The following is a 19,244-nucleotide window of genomic DNA, read 5'->3' as shown; positions in this document are numbered from 1 at the left end:
TCTGCAAAGGTTCTACTGATACCCACATTTTTTACTGCCATGTTTTTACTAGGGCTGTTGAACAATTAAAAAATGAATCATAATTGTGAGATTAAAATATAGTTACAATTAATCATAATTTTAATCATACAGTTAAACAATAATATAATCCCAATTTATTATAAATATTTTGGATTTGTTTCCTATATTGTCAAAGAAATTGCTTTCAATTACAATTCAGAGCCATAAGAAAGAGTAAAACTGCTAATTTCTGCCTAGTGAGTAAGTGGAAAATGGTCAAACTAGGGTTACCATATTTCCAATTCCAAAAAAGAAGACACGTGTCAGGGTCACACTTTACTCCCAACCCACAGACCTGTGGCACTGCCAGTACCTCTCAGTCCTGACCTGCAGCCCACTGGGACTGCCAGTGCCCCTCACTCCTGGCCTGGCCACGGACTTCCCTGCCACCCTCAAGGGGCCCCCCTGCCCCATTCCCCTGTTTAAGGGGCAGGTGCCATACCCTGCCCGGTTGCAGCCCCAGCACCCAGCAGCAGCAAGAGGGACAGGCTGCTTTTCACCCCACATGCATGGCCAGGCAGGCAGCAGCAAGGGCAGGGGGAACTCTTCCCCCAGCATTCATGGCTTGGCACCAGAGATTAACACAGATTTTAAAAATTAATGCGTTAATTTCTTTTTGCATTAATAGCATCCATTAATGGCGATTAATTGACAGCCCTAGTTTTTACTAATATTTGCTTTACATAATGTAACTGTAACCTTTCTTCATGGACAAGGGCTGGATTCGAATTTAGCATTTAACACCAACTTTTAACAGTCTTACTCGACTGCAGAGATGGTTTTACACTATTGTCCCCATACCCCAAGGATACCCAGCCCACCCTTCAACCTGACCCCTGTTGACCATACTCCTTAAATCCTGGCACAGACCCCTACCAACTGCCTCTTCCCCCCTCTCAGGCCCACAGTTCCATCCTGGCCATACCATCCCTCTTATGTAAAACATACATTAGTTAAAAAAATGTTTGGTTGCAGTAAAAAGTTTGGAGAGTCAGTAAAAAACACTTGTCTTGGGTTTGCAACCCTAATTGCAAAGGAAAAATAGAAAAATAATTTTTGTCTTTGCAATAGTTAATACTTCGAGTTTATTGCAGCATTTGGTGTAGGGGAGGATTAGCTTTGTAAAATAAAAGTCTTATGGAAGGTTCTTCCCTCCCCACATTAAATAATCCAAACAATTGATCAGAACTCGAAATACTTTGGAAGATACAGCAAAATGACAGCAAACACACCAAATGCTTTTGTTTCAATCTGTAAGTTATAAAAATGAAATATATTAGCAAAATATTATTTATCTTTCTTCTTGTTAAAAGAACATAAATGCAACTTGTTGACCTACTCACCACGTTATTTGAAGTATATAATTACTTACATAATTATAAAAGTTAAATATTAATGAAGCTCTTTACAATTTTGGTTTGGATTTGTTGTTACAGGATTTTTTAAGGCATTTTTAGCAGTCCAAGAAAATAAGGATGCAGTTGGATGGAGAAGTTCCATTTATAGCATTATATTAGTCTTCATATCTTTTCCTCCTCCTCAAGCATCAACATACAGTCATCAGTCTGAACAATTTTTTTTCTTTCAGGTACATTTACCTCCTTTAGAGACCTCTGGCAGCATTATGCTTAGACCTTTGAAGTTACCTCTCATTAATCACAGAACTTGGCTCTTAACTGGCACTGTATAACATTTTTTCTTCTAAGCAACATTTTCTATTTAACTATAGAATAATTTATGAATATTCACATCTTTTTTAAAGTTGTAAGATGCTGCCCATGTTTCACAAAACGAGTAACGGTTGTACTCAGAAATTTGCACACCTGATATGTGGCAGATTCCTTGCCTGCTGAAATGAAGAAATGCACCTTTGAGTGTTATCCACAGGCAATCATGCTACAGTCAATCAAATAAAAAACACTTTTCTTGTGAGCCTAAGGGCATTCCTCTATGAACGAGAATGATTTAATGTCACTGACCGTGTCTGAGATAGATGAGAATTGAGGTAAGGGGTAAAATTTAAGGTAATCTCTAAGAAAAAGAATTTTCAGCTTCACAGTTTAACGCTTTTAGAGTAAAGCAAGTGTGGTAAAATAAATATTATATGGTTAAAAGGCAAGAATCTTTACCATTTCAGAAATAATAGAATAAACATGAGAATTGTACTTGAAGATTTTAAGGCATGGTTCATATGCTATACTTTTTAAATTTAGGTGAAGTATCATAAAGTGTTTGATGGAAGTGCCAGCATCTAAGGCTTTTCTCTCTGCCTTTTAATCTGATAAACTGGAACTATAAAGTTCATAGACCAGATCCTCAACTTGTTTAACTTAACATTGCCCCGTGGCTGTCAGAGGAGCTGACAATTTACACCAGCTCATAACCTTGCCCCAAATGATGAGCTATCTAGAACCATTTATTTAATTTATTTTTCCAAATGCAGAAACTCTAGCAAAATACTGAGAAATAGTTGATTTTTCAGTTGCCTCTTACTGTTATTATTTGGCATAGACTAGAAATATTTTTGTCTGATACACCACATTACTATTATACTATAAAATTGTTTCTCATCAGTTAAATACTGTAGGACACATGGATTATTTTAAATTACATGTATAAAAACACAGAGTATGTCAGGAAGTACTAAACTCTCAACACTTGGGCTTATCCAAAGCTACAGAATTTACATTATCAAAATCCCAAGAAACTGGGACTCTGGTGATTGAAAAAGTGATCACTACTATTCATGCAAGATGAAACCTATGATAAAAAATAACATTCCATGTCCTATGCCCATTTCCCAATGAAAGTGCAGTTGCATTAGGAACTGAAGGGAAACATTTATTTTGTACTCAACAAAAATATATTTCTCATGGTAGAGGAAACATTGGGGAGCAGGAAAAGAAATAACTAGAGATAGAACTTGTATCATCTCCCATTTGTGACACTTGAGTGCACACAGTCTGAGCAGATCTCCAAGTATCCATATGTACCTGCCGAACAAAACTGAACAGCTGATCCCTGTAGGACTCCACAAGTGAGCATTCTGAATCAACAAGTGCATCCTTATCCTTTTCCATCATTATCCTTTGGATGCCTCCTTCCAAGAAAGATTTAAATAATTTCAAAGCATCTCTTTAGATGCTCTCTCTCTAAGGTAAAGAGAGTAGTGTCCCACGACTGCTTAGGTCAAAAGCTGAGGATAGGGTGGAGACCTGCCTACCCTCCATTGACAAAATAAGATCGTTCCATTCTGGCCTAAATCTTGACTACAAAGATTCAGGATAATGGTTTAGATTAGATGACCAGTCTGAAAACAGCTTTTTGGCTAACTTGTCTTATGAACTTACTCCAGAAGGAAACTTTAGTACAGTAGAACTTGGCTTTTTCATATCTGGAAGGTTCACAACCTGCTTAATTTATAGCAGGTTGTGGAACAAAGTATAAACTGCACAACTATTTGCTGTATAGTATTGACTATTACAGCCAGCCAGGAGAGAAGAATTTACTTTGAGTGCACTTAATCTATGAGAGTGGGTTGCCTGGTGTCTGATGAGCAGAGCCTCTGTTAAATTGTCCAGGTGATGTGACCTCCTACAGTGCATCTCTTTTCACTCACACCAGGAGGGGCTTGCAAAGGGATCTTGATAAATCAGAGAACAGGGTGATAGATAACACAAAGAAATTCAAGACAAATGTAAGCTGCTCTATGCAGGGAAGAAAAGCTACAAAAATACAGAATGCGATATAACTTAGGCAAGAGCACTTTCAAGAAAGATCTGAGTTATAGTGATCACAAACTCAACATGGGTCAGCAAGGAGATGCAGTCACAAAAAAGGCATATATGATTAGGGGGCTGCATTAACAGACATGGGAGGTGATAGTACCACTCTACACAGCACTAGTCAGGTCTCAACAGGTCCTGTTGCTGGCCTCCCATATCTGCCCTGGACTACAGGAGACCTCAGGTGAACTGGGCTTGTTAACACTGCTGTCCTCTCCCCTTCCCCTTCCTTTCTACTTTGGCCCTTGGCCCTTTCCCCAACTTGGGGAAAGGGCCAAGACACTGAGCAGGTACTATATGGCCAGCCAAGCTTGAAAGGGAAAAGGCCCAACCAGCCTGTGGGCTTTTTAAGAATTGTATATTACTCTCTGGTGGACACAGAGGGCAGGCAGTGTACAAAGACACTTTGGCATTGCCCTTTTGTATTAAAAGAAATGGGAAAAAATGGGGCCTATATTATTGTTACTGTTTAAATTTTAATAATTTTTTTCCGTAGGGGCAGGGGAGGGAGAGTGGGTTTTAGGGAGATACATGCCTCCACTCCCAGGCGAGAGGGAAGTATGGGGTTGGGAGAGGCTAATGCGGAAGGGGAGCTGTGATGCAGGAGTGTGGGAGTGAATAGGGTTAGGAGGGATTATGGACAAAATAGCAATGTTGTTCTTTTATGGAGGTAGTGAATAAGGGTTTGGAAGCAAGGTTGGGATGGGCAGGGAAGAACACTCCTTGGTCAGAGGCAGTGGAGAGGAAATGGGTATGGTGGGGTGAGATATTTTGCTTTTGAATTTTGCCATCTTTTTGGTGGGAGATTCTGGTTTGTTTTATTTTCTTAGTTTATTTTTTTCTGTTTTTATAGGGGGCATTTTGTCTGTTATTGTAAGCTGCCCTGAGCCTTTTTTTGAGAATAGCAGCATATAAATCTAGTAAATAAATAATACAAATAAAGTGTGTGCCATTTTGGGCTCCACATTTTAGGGACATAAAGAAACTTGAAGAACCAGAAGGAAGCAATAGAGATAAAAGAGGTTGTGGCCAGACAAAGCTTCTTCCATCACCTGGCTGGATTGGACCTAGGCTGCCCCCATACCCACACCACATGGCTGGATGGGGTCCATTGGCCAAAACAGTTCAGCACCCCTGGTCTAGGGAAGTGTGGAATCTCACACTTTGGATGCATTTAAGAAAAGAAAGGATAGGTATCTGTCTGTGGTGTTTTAGAAAGAGTACACTCTGTCTTTATACAGGGGTTAGATTAAATGAACCTTCAGGACTCTACTTAACGTATCCCACATCCACCCACTAAATCCTCCTCCTTGGATCTGATCCAGGGCTTCTTCAGGGCCAGATGGTAATTCAGAAGCTAGTTCAAAGATAAACTAAAGTAACACTTTAATATGTAAGACCCTGATTCCACAACACACTTATGCAGGTATTTAAGTAGCCCTCTATTCAGTAAGCACTTAAGCACATTTTATGATTGCTTCAGTAAAGGATGCTTAGTTAAAATTTATGGCGTTGCGGTGAAGAGATGGACTAGATAACCTCTCAAGGTTCTTTCCAGTCCTATTTTGTGTGATTTGATTAATCTAAGTGTGTAATTTTAGGACACCTATACACGTGCCCAACACCTGCTCTGATGCATACTAATTAGCATGCATCAGAACAGACTCAATTTATGGGGTCCATAAGTTAATTAGCATGCTCCAGCAGCCTTGGCATCTCATGAATTCAGCATCCCTGAACTTCAAAATAGTGGTGAGGGCACCCCAGTTTGAAGCACAGGACACTGAAAACACAAGACACTGTGGGAGCTTTAATTAGAGCAGCTCCCAAGAGCCTCTCTAATTAAAGTGTCCCCCCCCTCCCCTCCCCCATCCTGGAGCACGTGCAAAGATGCCTTTAGTGTCTCAGGTCTTGAGACCATTTCCTAAACCATAGTCTGGTAAGGAGACTTCCTTATTTAGGAGTGGCTGATGAGCTGGATTCAGTAAATAACATTAAATTTACTGTGGGGAACCAGCTCATGCAAAAATCTCTCTCTCTATGCTCTCTAGAACACATTTACTCTGCACATGTACCAAGGGCTCCTTTTTGTAAAGTATAGATGCATACATTGCTTAATAATTAGTACAGCAAATGCTGACGAGATAAGCACATTAGACAACTCTAAGATACCTACAGTACCTGTAAATCTGCTGGGAGGCTATAATTACAGTGTGTTATATCAGATTCAGTTAAGTGAATCTACTGGTGTGCTAATTAGCGCTGCTGCATTTTTCACCCTGCTGTGGCTTAACACACACAGTGTCACCCATGTTATGAGTTTTGCCTGTCAGCAGCTTGAGGTGCAGTTCCCCGCAAACACCTGCACCTATCTTAAAACTTGGCAGGCTTTGTGGCCTCACCAGGGGCTACTACCCCTGCAGTTTTCACCCCCCTGTGGTGTAACACATACATGTGACATGAGTTTTGCTTTCAAGAATTTGGGGTGCAGTTCCCCCTGAACCCCTGCACTGATCTTCTTGAAACTTGGCAGGCTTCATGCTCTCAGCTGAGGCTACACCATCCTTGCACATTTCATCCAAATCAGGCAAAAAACAACAAAAGTATAGATATTTCATTGATTCTCCGTTATACCTTATGGCCAGATCTCCAAGGTGGCGCCGAAGCCTTGGAGCCACTTTGGCCAGATTGAAGCGGGAAACCAGTCCGGAGCTCTGGATCAGATCACTGGCATCTGAATTGCCTGAATCAAATAGCTACCTACTTGCACAGGCCTATTATTAAAAAATTGAGATAAAAATACAATACCTGCTGAATGTCTGCTATGGCATGCAATCAGTGGCAAATCAATTTCTAGTGTGCTTAAGGACAGCTGAAAGTAACTGTGCAATACTTAAACTAAGCTGTTTAATTAAATGCTGGAATTTTAACAAAATAAAAGAAAATTAACTATCCTATTTTATTTCCCCAAAGTGTAAACAGTGCATGACAGGCATCTGTGAGATACATAATTAATCCCACAAGTCAAGACAGTTTTCAAAGACAGTTATGAGAACTTTAGTTTGCATGGGCAATAACAACTACATCCCAAAGATACTCAGATTAGTTACAGTGATCATTTTCTTTTGAGCATTCATGTGGTTTAAGAGCAATCTATAGCTGTACATATGAATCTGAAAAGAAATGGTGCCTATATGATGCCTGGATAGCATGGGCGACTGGTGCCTCCTGAGTCTGTGGGTGCACCCGCAGAAGCCACCGACAGTGTTGGTGGTGGGAACAGAGCTGGCGAACACCCACAGAAGCCACTAGCAGCATCAGCAGCAGGGATGGGGCTGGCAAGCACCCACGGAAGCCACTGGAGGTGTTGGCGATGGAGGATGGCCCTGTCGGGGGGCACGTGCCCCACCGTTTCCTCCCTACCAGTCGCCTGTGCTGGATAGGTAAGTGGGTAGATAGATAGTAGACTGGCAAACCTGATGCTCACTACTCTAAAATGGAAGAAAAACTTTGTACAACAAATACTGCATGCTTTAGAAACAAGACGTAAACAAAGAGATACAATTTTGCCTAACGTTTTAATGAAATATTTTAGTAGGTGACTTGAAATAAGAAAATAGTGTTTAGTGTCATGGAGGAAGGGAAAAGCATTTCATCACTGCAAATAAAATAGAATGTCATAACATCTGTTATTAAACTACATTTATGTTTAAATCGATTTGATTCTAAATTGCTTGTTTCATTAAAGTCAGTCTTCCATAAGTGCCAACTGAATGGTGTGACAGTGGGATCACATGGTGCAACAGAACTACACAGAAAAATCAGAAAGACAAAGGGGCTTTCAAAATTTATTCTGAGATGAACATTAGTAAATCTGTGATGACTGTGCTGGAAAGTACTTGGTTCGAGTTATTTGTTTGTATCTAACTGATATATATAGCCCAGTAGTAGCTAGACATACTTTCATCATAAGTGCGGTCTTTGACTAGATGACTGCAAAGAACATTAAACATTATTCAGGTAATAACAATACCTTTTATAATTAGTCTGACAAGAGAGTGAGAAACATTTATTGTATTAGCAACCAAGAACACAGTAAAAAAAAAATGTTGTTAAGGGAATAATTGGAGGAAATAACTAGAGATGGTGACAAAATGAAACAAGCCTGTAGCATAAATATGTATACAGAAGGACAAAAAACTATGTTGCCACATATTAGTGTAGAAAGTGCTCCAATCCTTTTTCCACACTATTTTTCACATGTACATTGTCCATTGGTGAATGAGGAAGGTCCAAAGAAAGAAATGGCAATATTTATTGGCATGCCAGTAAAAGATATCAGCATGTATAACTTCTGAAGGCCTGATATCTTGAGCAAATAGTAGTCCAAGAACAATGTGACACCTGAATAGGTTGTTTCTGGAGACTGAACTCAAGACTTGAAAGTACAAGCTTCTATAGTTTGAGATAAAAGATCAAGTTTACCTTGAAGGCAGAGAGGACTGATGGTCTAGAAGTTAGGGAGCTATCCTAGGACATGGGAGAACTGTATTTAAGTCCCTACTCTGTCTAAATTTCCTGATGGACCTTAGACAAATCATTAAGAACCATATCCAAGACAACTTGACAGCCAAAAGTAGGATTTAGGCAGACTTTAGAAGCTTATGTCTAAAACTGAGATCCAGAAAACCTCCCCGAGTGGGGTGTCTAAAGTCAATAGACACATCCCTGTTTGACCTGAAAGTTCTGCCATTCCCTACAGTTCTGCTTCTATAATGGTATAGAATAGCCCCTGCCTTAGCTGCTAGATCTAATCTCAGTTAGGATTGAAAAACTTGAATAACACCAATCAGAATGTTTATTTAAATAAGCCACATAAAAATATTGGGTGTAAACAGGAGGAATTTTGAGGAATATCTCAGCAAATTCAAGACAACCTGCTGCCAGCCTTCCTTCTCCCATCTGTATTTCCCTCAGCTGGTATAGGTGAGAATATGCATTGTGCTGTTGCAGGTAGCTAGCTAGGCATAGAGATAAGTGTTTATTCTATGTCTTGGAGTGTAATCAATAAAAGGTTGGATTATAGGAAGGCCAGAATAGTCCTGGATATATTCTGAATTGGCCAGGATAGTCCTGGATTTTATAGGCTGTCTCAGTTTCCTGGCTGTTAGAGCAAATTTAAGTACAAGTCTAGGATTAGTTGGAACCTGGAAGCTGTGGAGTCAGGGCTCTATGTCTGTCCTGCCCAACCCCACTCCTGGGAGCTGCACAGTGGAGTGTATGTGTGCGTGGCAGTGGGCAGGGCCTGAGCAGCTGTTGGCACATACTGGGGTACATGGGGCCTTTTTCATCAGAGCAAAGGCTGTGGGCTGGGGCCAGGGCTAGAGTTGGGGTGCTGGCCAGAATGGAGATGCTGCATGGGCTCTGTCTGCCCTACACTGACACACAGATCCAGTCCCATTCTGACATCTGCAGCTGCATCCTGACTGTGCACCCCAAGGCCAGGCTGGGCCAGCCACATGGCAGCCCCCATGGGGAGAGGCCAGCCCAGCCTGGCTGTGTCCAGCCTTAACTGGGGACGGGGGTGAGAGGCAGGGGCTCACAGCTAGGATGCAGATGCAGCTGCAGGTGCCAGGACAGGGTGGGAGCTGTGAATCCAACAGAACCAGCGCAGTGCCCCCCAGCCCAGGCGGCACCCAGCCCCTTTCCCCAGCTCTGGTGAGAAAGGCACCACAGCTGCCACACACTGCCCTGGCACACATATGTGTGCATGTGTGTGTGTGTGGGGGGGTGTGCATGTGCCTGCATCCCTTGGCATCCCTCCCATCCCAGATTTCCCTAAAGTAATTATGGTCACTCTAATTATAGACAGGTCTCTTGCATCTTTTTCTGACTTGGGTGGTTATAATACCTTACCTGCTAAGAGAAAATAAAAGATCACTGGGAAATATAATAGTATTTTGATTTGGTATACAGAAATGGTAATCAGTAAGGGAATTGTAACTGTTCCTGAATTCTGGATCTAAGCTTGCAAAGAAGCCCTAATCATAGATGGGCTGTAGCCTTGTCTCTCAAAAGACTGAACTGTACTGGGTTCATGGTAACAGAAGGGCTGGGTACTTCAGTACTGTGTTCTCTCTTGGCCAGCTTAACTGGCTGTCTTCCAGCTTAGCATGTTCTTTGAGTTGCCCTTCTAAGGCACCTAATTCTTCTCAAACACTGTACAGTGGGGCAATGTCATCTGGATTCCATGTCTAGGCTAGGTGCCTAAAAATTAGGCATTGCAGCACCTTTACTAGATCCGTGCCTTGGTTCCTCATCTGTGACACAGGTATAATAGCATTTACAGAACTTAGAGAGCTGTCTGGGGGATAAATATATTAAATACTCTTGGCCATGTAGATGCTACAGAAAAGTGCTGGCACGTGGTATACGTTAGACAGGAGTGGGCAAAATATGGGCTGGATCCAGCCTACCAGGCAATTTCATCTGGGCTACAGGCGGGCACCCACCAATTAATGTTATCTGGCTGAGCCCATGGCTGCCCCTGCTGCACACTGCATGAGGCCAAGCTGTGGCCACTTCCACCAGGGAAGTGTGCTGTGCTTTTTCCCTCGCCCATCAAAGGGCTCCAACCCTGGTCCTAGCCAGTGCACACAGCTTCTGGGTTGGGCTGGTGCTACAGCTGCTGCAGCTGCCCAGGGAACTGCTCAGCTCCCCTAGCCTCCAGCTTCTTCCTCACTCACTGCCACTTCCCTTCCTACTCCTTTCCCCATCCCTGCTGCAGCACTCCAGGCAGCAGCAGGGAAGCAGCAGCGAGTGGGGAGGAAGCTGCAGCTGTGCAGGTAGTGCGGGGCCAGAGCCACTGGGAGCACAGGCCCCATGCCAGGGCTGAGGCTAGCAGGAGTGGAAGGCCATCCCCCACACATACCCAACAAACCCCCACAGGCCCCTCCCCCCACATATCCCCTCCACACACCTACACCAGCACACAAAAAAACCCACCCCACCACACACCTCACCCCATCCACCCCCCCCCAGGCCCCACACATATACGTATCCCAACCACACCTCATACCCCCTCCCACACACCATATACAAAAACAATTGCCTCTCTATACACTACACAAAAACAAAAAAATCAGGACAAAAATTAAAATATATTACAGTGTATGTTTGATTTTTAGTACATTATTTGTTCTCTAGTTCCAAGCTGGCAAACCTCTCCTCCAAAAGGAGTACTTCCAGGGACAAGGGGAAGGGCTTCCAGTAGCAAAGGTCAGGGGTTAGAGAGGAGACCTCTGGTCCAAAGATGGTAACCAGGGGCTGGAGCTACATTTGCGGCCCTCAACAGATCACCAAACTCATTAAGCAGCCCTCCAGCCGAAGTAATTGCCCACCCCTGCATTAGAAGGCAACAAAGAGCTATACTGGGTAAGTAATAATAAGGGACAATGATGAGGCAGCAAATATCACTTAGGTACGCATGCACAAAGATTGTATAAGTGTAGAAGGACAGCAAGTGAAACAGAGTGCACCACTTCCCCTAGGGAAACAAAGATTATGAAAGGCAGGTTACACAGCTTAAGAAAATACTGGTGTATTTGGGAATGGAGATTACAGATGTTTGTTGCAATACTTAATCTGTGTGGAAAAGCTCCGAAGACATATGTCAGCTGTTAGCACTGCTCAATTAGTAAGCACCACAGACTATTATCTGAATCCCTGATGTTGCTCTGCTGGCTTTTGTTTGTTTTTAAACAGCATGCTATCTGAGTATTTTAAGACTGGAAACAGAGGACAGCATCTTGAATCTATACTTTGATAGACAGATTCTTGAATACCTGTGACATGACACAGAATGAGTCTCAAAAATTAAGCGTGGCATTTTTAATCACCTATAAGTTCGCCTTTCACTAAAATCATATCGTCATTTAAAAGAGAACCATATTTTTGTTTGACTTTAAAGTACTACATCTAACAAATGGCAGATAGTACACATTGTTACTATCCAACTAACTTTATACAGGCAATTTCTGCCAGTCTCTGAAAGATCATTTCCCTAGAAATATCGATAGTTCAGTTAGCTAAAATGAGGTAACATGAATCATTGACAGCTAGAGAAGCATAAAACTTGTAGTTAGATAGGAGCGAGATAATATGTTTGCTAACTTCCATGTAAACACAAGCTCCTTTGCAAAGGAAAGCCTTTAAGAATGTCTGAGTTCTTGAAATTGTTTGAAGTGTCTAGAAGAAGGAAATAAGGACTGCTTTTGTGTGTTATCTGATGTTTTGGAAAGGCTTTGCCTTATTATTTAAAAATTAAGATACATTCAGAAAATTCAAATGGTACCTTCCATGGACGGATCTAGGATTTTGAAAATGGGGGTGCAGGTGGTATGGCACATCATCACATATAGCACAACAATTATTTTTATCCAGCTAAAGAGAAACTAGAAGCTTTTCTAATATGCTAGGGACCCAGTGCTACATTCTTTAGTTTAAAATCAAAGCAAAAACAAATGCAACTTTGCTGGAATGTGCACTAATTTCCTAGATCATATAATTAAATTAAAAAAACACAAACTAGGCAAAAAATAGTCAAAATATATTGTTCAATTAGTCCTGCAGTCATCATAATTAAATATATCTATTGTATTCAGATTAATAAAATCTAGAGTTCTTGAGTGTCTTGACAGTGCCTCCAACACTCCGGCGGTGTCAGTCATTTCTACACCTGACTTAATATTACCACATATTAGTTAAGGTTTTCAGCTAGAATTAGAAACTGTCTACAGAGTTGTGAAATAAGAGACCCATTACCAGGAATGGCTAACAAACAGCAAAACTGCAGAAGAAATAATAGTATGAATAGTGGAACATCAAGATCATTAAAAGGAGAGAGGGGCATTAACACCTGTGGAGTGAAGAGAGATTAGAAGGAATCAGGTAGATTATAATGAATCATTAAGTCAGTTGACTCCCTCAGGGCTGCCTCAATAGAAATGTGGCTGCCCAGGCAGTTAGTTTTAAAGTCTGGGTGGAGCAGGAGTTAAAGCGGGCTGAAACTACAGCCCTGCACTCCCCCTGCATCCATCTCTAATACCTTCTCTAATCTTCAGTAAAGAACTATGCATCATAATTTTTGTACATATTTGAATCTATTCTTGTTTTGTTTCACTTTCATCAGAAAGATGGGTGTAGTTTTGTCAAAAAACAAAACAATAGAGAAATTGAGAAAGGTCTGCTTTTAGGACCTGTAGTCAGGAACTGACTACATGGAGACTTAAGAGTTTTATGAAGAAGGTTTCCATCCTATGGTGCCAAAGTGCTCAAATGTCATTAGCTGGTAAAAGTTAATTTCTCTTAAATATTTTATTTTTAACAAAGACTTTTACTTTGGGTATTACTGGTTGATATTTTGTCATTAGCTCAATTAGCTTTTATAGACTGATTCCCTTGTCCAGTAATGAAATTTCTAATTACTACGTTAATATTTAATCACAAAATAAAGTTCTCTCAGACAGGAATTTCCAGGCACTTGTTGTTATCAAACATCTTAAAACTAAATAAATCCATTGTAGTACATGTGGGACATATGAACATTTGTATACCTATGCTAAATTCTGTTTACTAAAGAAGAACCAAGCTAATACCTGGAGATGAACAACTCTGAGACAGCATTATAGGTCACTTGAACATTTTACCTAAGTGACTAAGAAGCCAGAGTCCCAAGAAAGATTGCACTGAATGAGCCCAACTCTGGAAGCTCTGCTGAACTTCTTCATGAAAGGTTGAACTTGCCTCCTGGACTGCCTCTCCCTGCACAATGTTTGGAACTTCCCCAGTGGCTGCAGACTCCAACCAGAAGAAGTCTATCAAAAACAATCCTAGAATTCCTTGTTCCTGACTGTGGCAGGGCACTGGTAGTGTCTGCCACACGAAGGACTGGGCCAGGGAGAAGCAGATGACTGATGATGACAGCCATTTGAAGGTCCAGCTCCCTGAGCTGAGGGCAGTTCATGATTAGCCAGCAGAGGAGAAACATGTCTCTGCTGAACTCTGCCAGAAACACCTTGGAGGTAAGGGTGAGGCTATAGGGATGGCTTGGAGACCTCGCCTAGTCCTGGGCATGATCTAAACCGGCACCCTGCCGGGGGCAGGAAGGCCTAGTGGGGCTGCTGGTAGTGCAGCAGTCCCCATGTGAACGCCAGGAGTGAGCATCTCCCCGGTGTAAGGCAGGTCAGGGTGCCTTGACCTCAGCCCCCACCTTCAGGTGGGTTAGATAATGCAGGGAAGGCCAAGTAAGCTTCTGGAAGCGCCTGAGCCTGCTTGGGTGAGTGATCCCATGGGGCCAGGCACACTTTGCAAAGTACCTGAGCCAGGAATGGGGGACCCTGATCCCTGAAAGACAGGCAAGTGGCTTAAACCTGACCCGAGGTACTTGACTGGTCAATGCTGGGGCCAGGACCCAGAGAGGGGTCAAAATGGCCAGGGGCCTACTGTGAAGGATGCTCACAGAGCAAAGAAGCTCAGGGTCCCAACTGGCCTGAGATGGTGCCAGGGCCTAAGGGGCAGCTGAAGATCCCAGAGAGGGCACCACAAGTAATGGGCAAAGGGAACAACGGAGTTTAGCTGCCTGGGATGCCATCTGCGAGGGTTGGGCCACAGTGTAGGGGTGGAATGGAGCCATGGATAACCTCCTAAATATTGGGGTGTTAATTAGGCAGGAGGCTGCCTATTTTACACATCAATACTAGTACATCAAGGCATGGCAAGAGAGTGAGGTGGGCACCTGGCCCATAGACAGGAGGTAGGCTGGTGCTTACACCAGGCATGAAAGGTTGCCCCTGTTACACTAACTTTTGGCCTTTCTGCATTCCACTCACTTTCTCTACTGCCCATACTTAGAGTTTAGCACAGGAAAGAGACAAATAGTCCACATACTGAACAAACAAGCCTCTAGAAAGTAGAATGAGCAGTTCTAAATATGACACATAATTCTGAACAATTAGGCAAAATAAGTGGTAAATTCTGTCTTTCTGATTCTAGAAGGACAAAAGATAAAAAGGTAAATGATGGTACAACAATGTGCCATATATGAGATGATGTGCCATCACACACTTTTCATTATACCTCATTAATAATTCTCAATAGCCTCATTTTTAGCTGCTTAGAAAAGAGTTTCACTGGGTGTCTACATGTGCCACTATGAAGCCGCTGTTCCTGCGCTGTCATTTAATACTTACTTATGGAAGTACTAAAAAATGGTACAGTAAGAGTTAGTACTGTGCTGTGCATGCTGCACATGGTTATTTTTAGGCACTATATCATTGTAGCAAACACTATAAGAGGGGTGCAAGTTGCTACAGTGATGTAGCTGCAGCATCATGGGTTTTGCCTGTGCACATTGCTAGAGCAGTGCAGCATCACATACTAATGTATTATATTATAGTTTACAAACTAATGCCCCAATCCTGTGTCTATTTCAATGTGTGCATAACTTTACACACTTTGATTTAAGTACGCAAAAGAGCTGCATACATGCTTAGCTACCTCAAAATATGATACTGTATCTAGGAAATGTTAAAATTACTACTACTGCATATTATTTTTTCAATTGTTATTAAAATAAAAAAAATGTGTCTAATTGATTTTACTGAGCGTTTCTTCTGCTCTTTTCTATACATTTACACTCTTAAATGCAGAGACATAGGAAGACAGTGCAGCAGGTGAATGTCAAAAAATGCAGATCAAGCTTAAAACTTAAAAGGTATTTTCTATATATATGGAAAGGTAAATTTAAAAAGGCATAGTGCGCAGAGTATATGTTCATGTGCATGACACTGGAATTAGTGAATTGAAGTAACAAGGCGACATATTCACGACTAGAGGATATGTTTGTTAAAGTTTTAAGAAGACTACAAGAGAAATTCAAAAGAAAGTATTAGTACAAGAAACAATCCAGGAAGTTCACATTTCAAATATAAAGACCTAGGAAACTTTAATACATGATGTTAGGCTGACATTAACAACTTGAAAAATAAAATTGTAATGCTGCAGGCAAGTCAGCAGCAATTTGGCAAGAGACAAGAGCATAAATTAAATGGAAAAGGATTTTTTTTAAAACTTGTTTACAATGCTGTAGAGACAAATTTTCTGGAGGACATTATGAAGCTTCATGTGATAGATTGTTAGAAGAGCACCCACTATAAATCGATAACATAAGGTAGAAATTAATAAGAAATTTGTGAAAAATAGCTTTTTTCATAAGTAATAATAATTTCCTTTGTAAAATTATGTAAATATGGGTTTCAGCGTGGTCAATAAATAGATGTATTTTTATACTATATGTTTTTACATAACAGTATATATTTATTTAACTATTTTTCTTTTCTGGTAACTCTTACAATACTCCAAGTGCTTTCCAAAGAAAATGTATTCCTGCCTCTGAAACATTCATATAACATGGCCAACATTTTCACCCAACCATATTGCAGCAGTGACTGACACAACTCAAGACTGCTGAAATTTTCAAATTTTTCTCTAAAAAAGTTAATTATTAGTCCTACTGTTACCAGATGTCAAGGAAAAAGGGCTGTGCTGAGCTGTTCCTGGTGGGGGTGGGGTTTGGGCCACGCTGTGCTCGAGGCGGCGGCACTGGAACGGACAATGGGGAGGCTATAGTGAATTTTGCAGTGGCTGAAGCTCTTCCCATAGCCCATGGCCCCCACAGTGAGGGAGGGAGTGGGGGTGGGGCAAAGGCTGGCTGCAGCCAGGTTGGGGTGGAGGACGGAGTTGTGAGCAGCTTGTCCAGGGGGTGCAGGTGGCTCTCGCCACTGCACACACCCTGGGAGAGCATGGGATCGGGGTAAGTGGCCACGGATCTGCGGGCAGGGCAGGGTGGGCTGTTGCTGTGGGCTGGGGCCGGGTTAGCACAAGGCTTTTCCCAGCAGGGGTGGTGGGCTGGGCTGTACTGGGAGGGAGGGTAGGGGGCTACAGTGAATTATGGGGTAGCTGCAGCCCCTCCTGTAGCACCACTTTCAGTGCCGCTGATGTCAACCTTGAGCACAGACCGCCCCAGCCCCCGACAGGAAGAGCCCAGCACCACCCCGGCCCCAGCCCACAACAGCAGCCCATCTTTGCCCCACACTCAGATCCAGAGGCATATGCCCCCCATGGCCTCCCAGGGTGTGTGCAGCAGCAGGAGCTGTCCCCCCAGTCCCTGCACCCTCCAGACGAGCCACTTGTGGCTCTATCCCATGCCCTGCCCCAGCTCTGCAGCTCCTGGCCCAGTCCCACTCCCTTCCCCATTGCAGGGACCTCGATCTGCCCCACCCCCCACCAAATTAGAACTAGAAAAAAATATAAAGGGGTCCATGAGCTGAAACTTTGAGACAAAATGGGCACACTTGTTAAAAAACGTTGAAAACTCCTGTCATAGTGTATAGATTTCATAGACATTAGGGCTGCAAGGGACATTAGGGCTGCAAGACTGATAGATTCATAGATATTAGTGTCGGAAGGGACCTTAGCAGATCACTGAGTCCAACTCCCTGCCTTGGGCAGGAAAGAGCGCTGGGGTTGGACAACTCCAGCCAGGTGCCTGTCTAGCCTCCTCTTAAAGATCCCCAAGGTAAGGGAGGGCACCACCTCCCTTGGAAGCCCATTCCAGATTTTGGCAACCCTTACCATAAGGAAGTTCTTCCTGATGTCTAACTGAAATCTGCTTTCCATCAGTTTGTGGCTGCTGTTCCTAGTTACTCCAAGGAGCACCGTGGTAAACAGAGCATCTCCTACTCCTTGCCATCTCTCCCCCCCCAGTGAATTTTTAGGTGACCACAAGATCACCTCTCAGCCTACTCTTGTGGAGACTGAAGAGATCCAGGGCCCTCAATCTCTCCTTGTAGGGCTTTGCCTGCAGGCCCCTAACAATACGAGTGGGCCTCCTTTGAACCCTCTTGAGGTTGTCCACATCCCTCTTGAAGGGTGGAACCCAAAACTGCATGCAGTACTCCAACGGTGGCCTGACCAGTGCCTCATAAAGGGGAAGTATCACCTCCTTGAACCTGTTTGTCATGCACCTGCTAATGCATGATGAAGTGCAGTTAGTTTTACCGATCACTTTGTCACATTGATGACTCATGTTCATCTTGGAGTCAACAATGAATCCAAGATCCATTTCTACTGCTGTGCTACTGAGAAGGTCCACCCCCAGCCTGTAAGCATGCTGGTGACTCCTTCCTAGGTGTAGCACCTTGCAGTTGTCCTTATTGAACTGCATGCTATTCTGTTCCACCCACTTTTCCAACCTGTCCAGATCCACCTGGATTCATTCCCTACCCTCTGGTGTGTTAACTTTACCCCATTATTTGGTATCATCTGTGAATTTGGACACCCTTATGTAAGTCACAGATGAAAACATTGAACAGCACCAGTCCAAGGATCATTGGGTCCAGCCCAAAGAGCAGGCAGTCAGCAGGGGCCAAATGATCCCCAGCAAGATAGGCATCCAAGTGTTTCTTAACAAAATCCAGAACAAGTGCCTGCACCACCTCTGGGGGCAGTCTATTCCAGGCCCTGGGGACTTGGACAGTAAAGAAGTTTTTCCTTATGCCCAGCCTAATGCGATCTTCCTAGAGTTTGTGACCATTGCACCTATTCTTCCCATGGGGTGCCCTGGTGAACAGATATTCACCCAGTTCCTGATGTACACCCCTTATATACTTATAGGCTGCCACCAAGTCACCCCTGAGCCTATGATTTTCCAGGCTGAAAAGTCCCATGTCTCTCAACCTCTCTTCACAAGGCTTGCTCTCCTGTCCTCCAGTCATTCGTGTGGCTCTCCTTTGGATTTCTCAAGCTTCTCCACATCTTTTCTGAATTGCGGAGCACAGAACTGGATACAGTATTCCAGCTGTGCATCTTGCTTCAGATGCATCGGTAGATGTTTGCCTTGCCAGCTGCAGCATCGCATTTTTGGCTCATAGAATCATAGAAGTAAGGTCGGAAGGGACCTTATAGATCTTCAAGTCCGACCCCCTGCCAGGGCAGAAGAAAAAAAACTGGGCTCAAATGATCCCAGCTAGGTAGGCATCAAGCCTTCTCTTAAAGACGCCCAGGGTAGGACCCAGCACCACTTGCCTTGGAAGTTGGTTCCAGATCCTAGCCGCCCTAACTGTGAAGTAGTTCTTACGGATGTCTAATTTAAACCTACTCTCCAACAACTTGTGGCCGTTATTCCTTGTTATGCCAGGGGGCGCTAAGGAAACAAGGTCTCTCCTAAACCCTTCTGGTCCTCCCTAGTGAGTTTATAGATTGTCACCAGGTCCACCCCACCAGCCTTCTCTTGTGAAAGCTGAACAGGTTCAGGTACCGCAGTCTCTTATTGTAGGGTCT

This window comes from Crocodylus siamensis, chromosome 1 (genome assembly GCF_052110815.1).
Source record: "Crocodylus siamensis isolate JL-2025a chromosome 1, ASM5211081v1, whole genome shotgun sequence".
NCBI lineage: Eukaryota > Metazoa > Chordata > Crocodylia > Crocodylidae > Crocodylus > Crocodylus siamensis.
Note: the sequence above shows the minus strand (reverse complement) of the source record.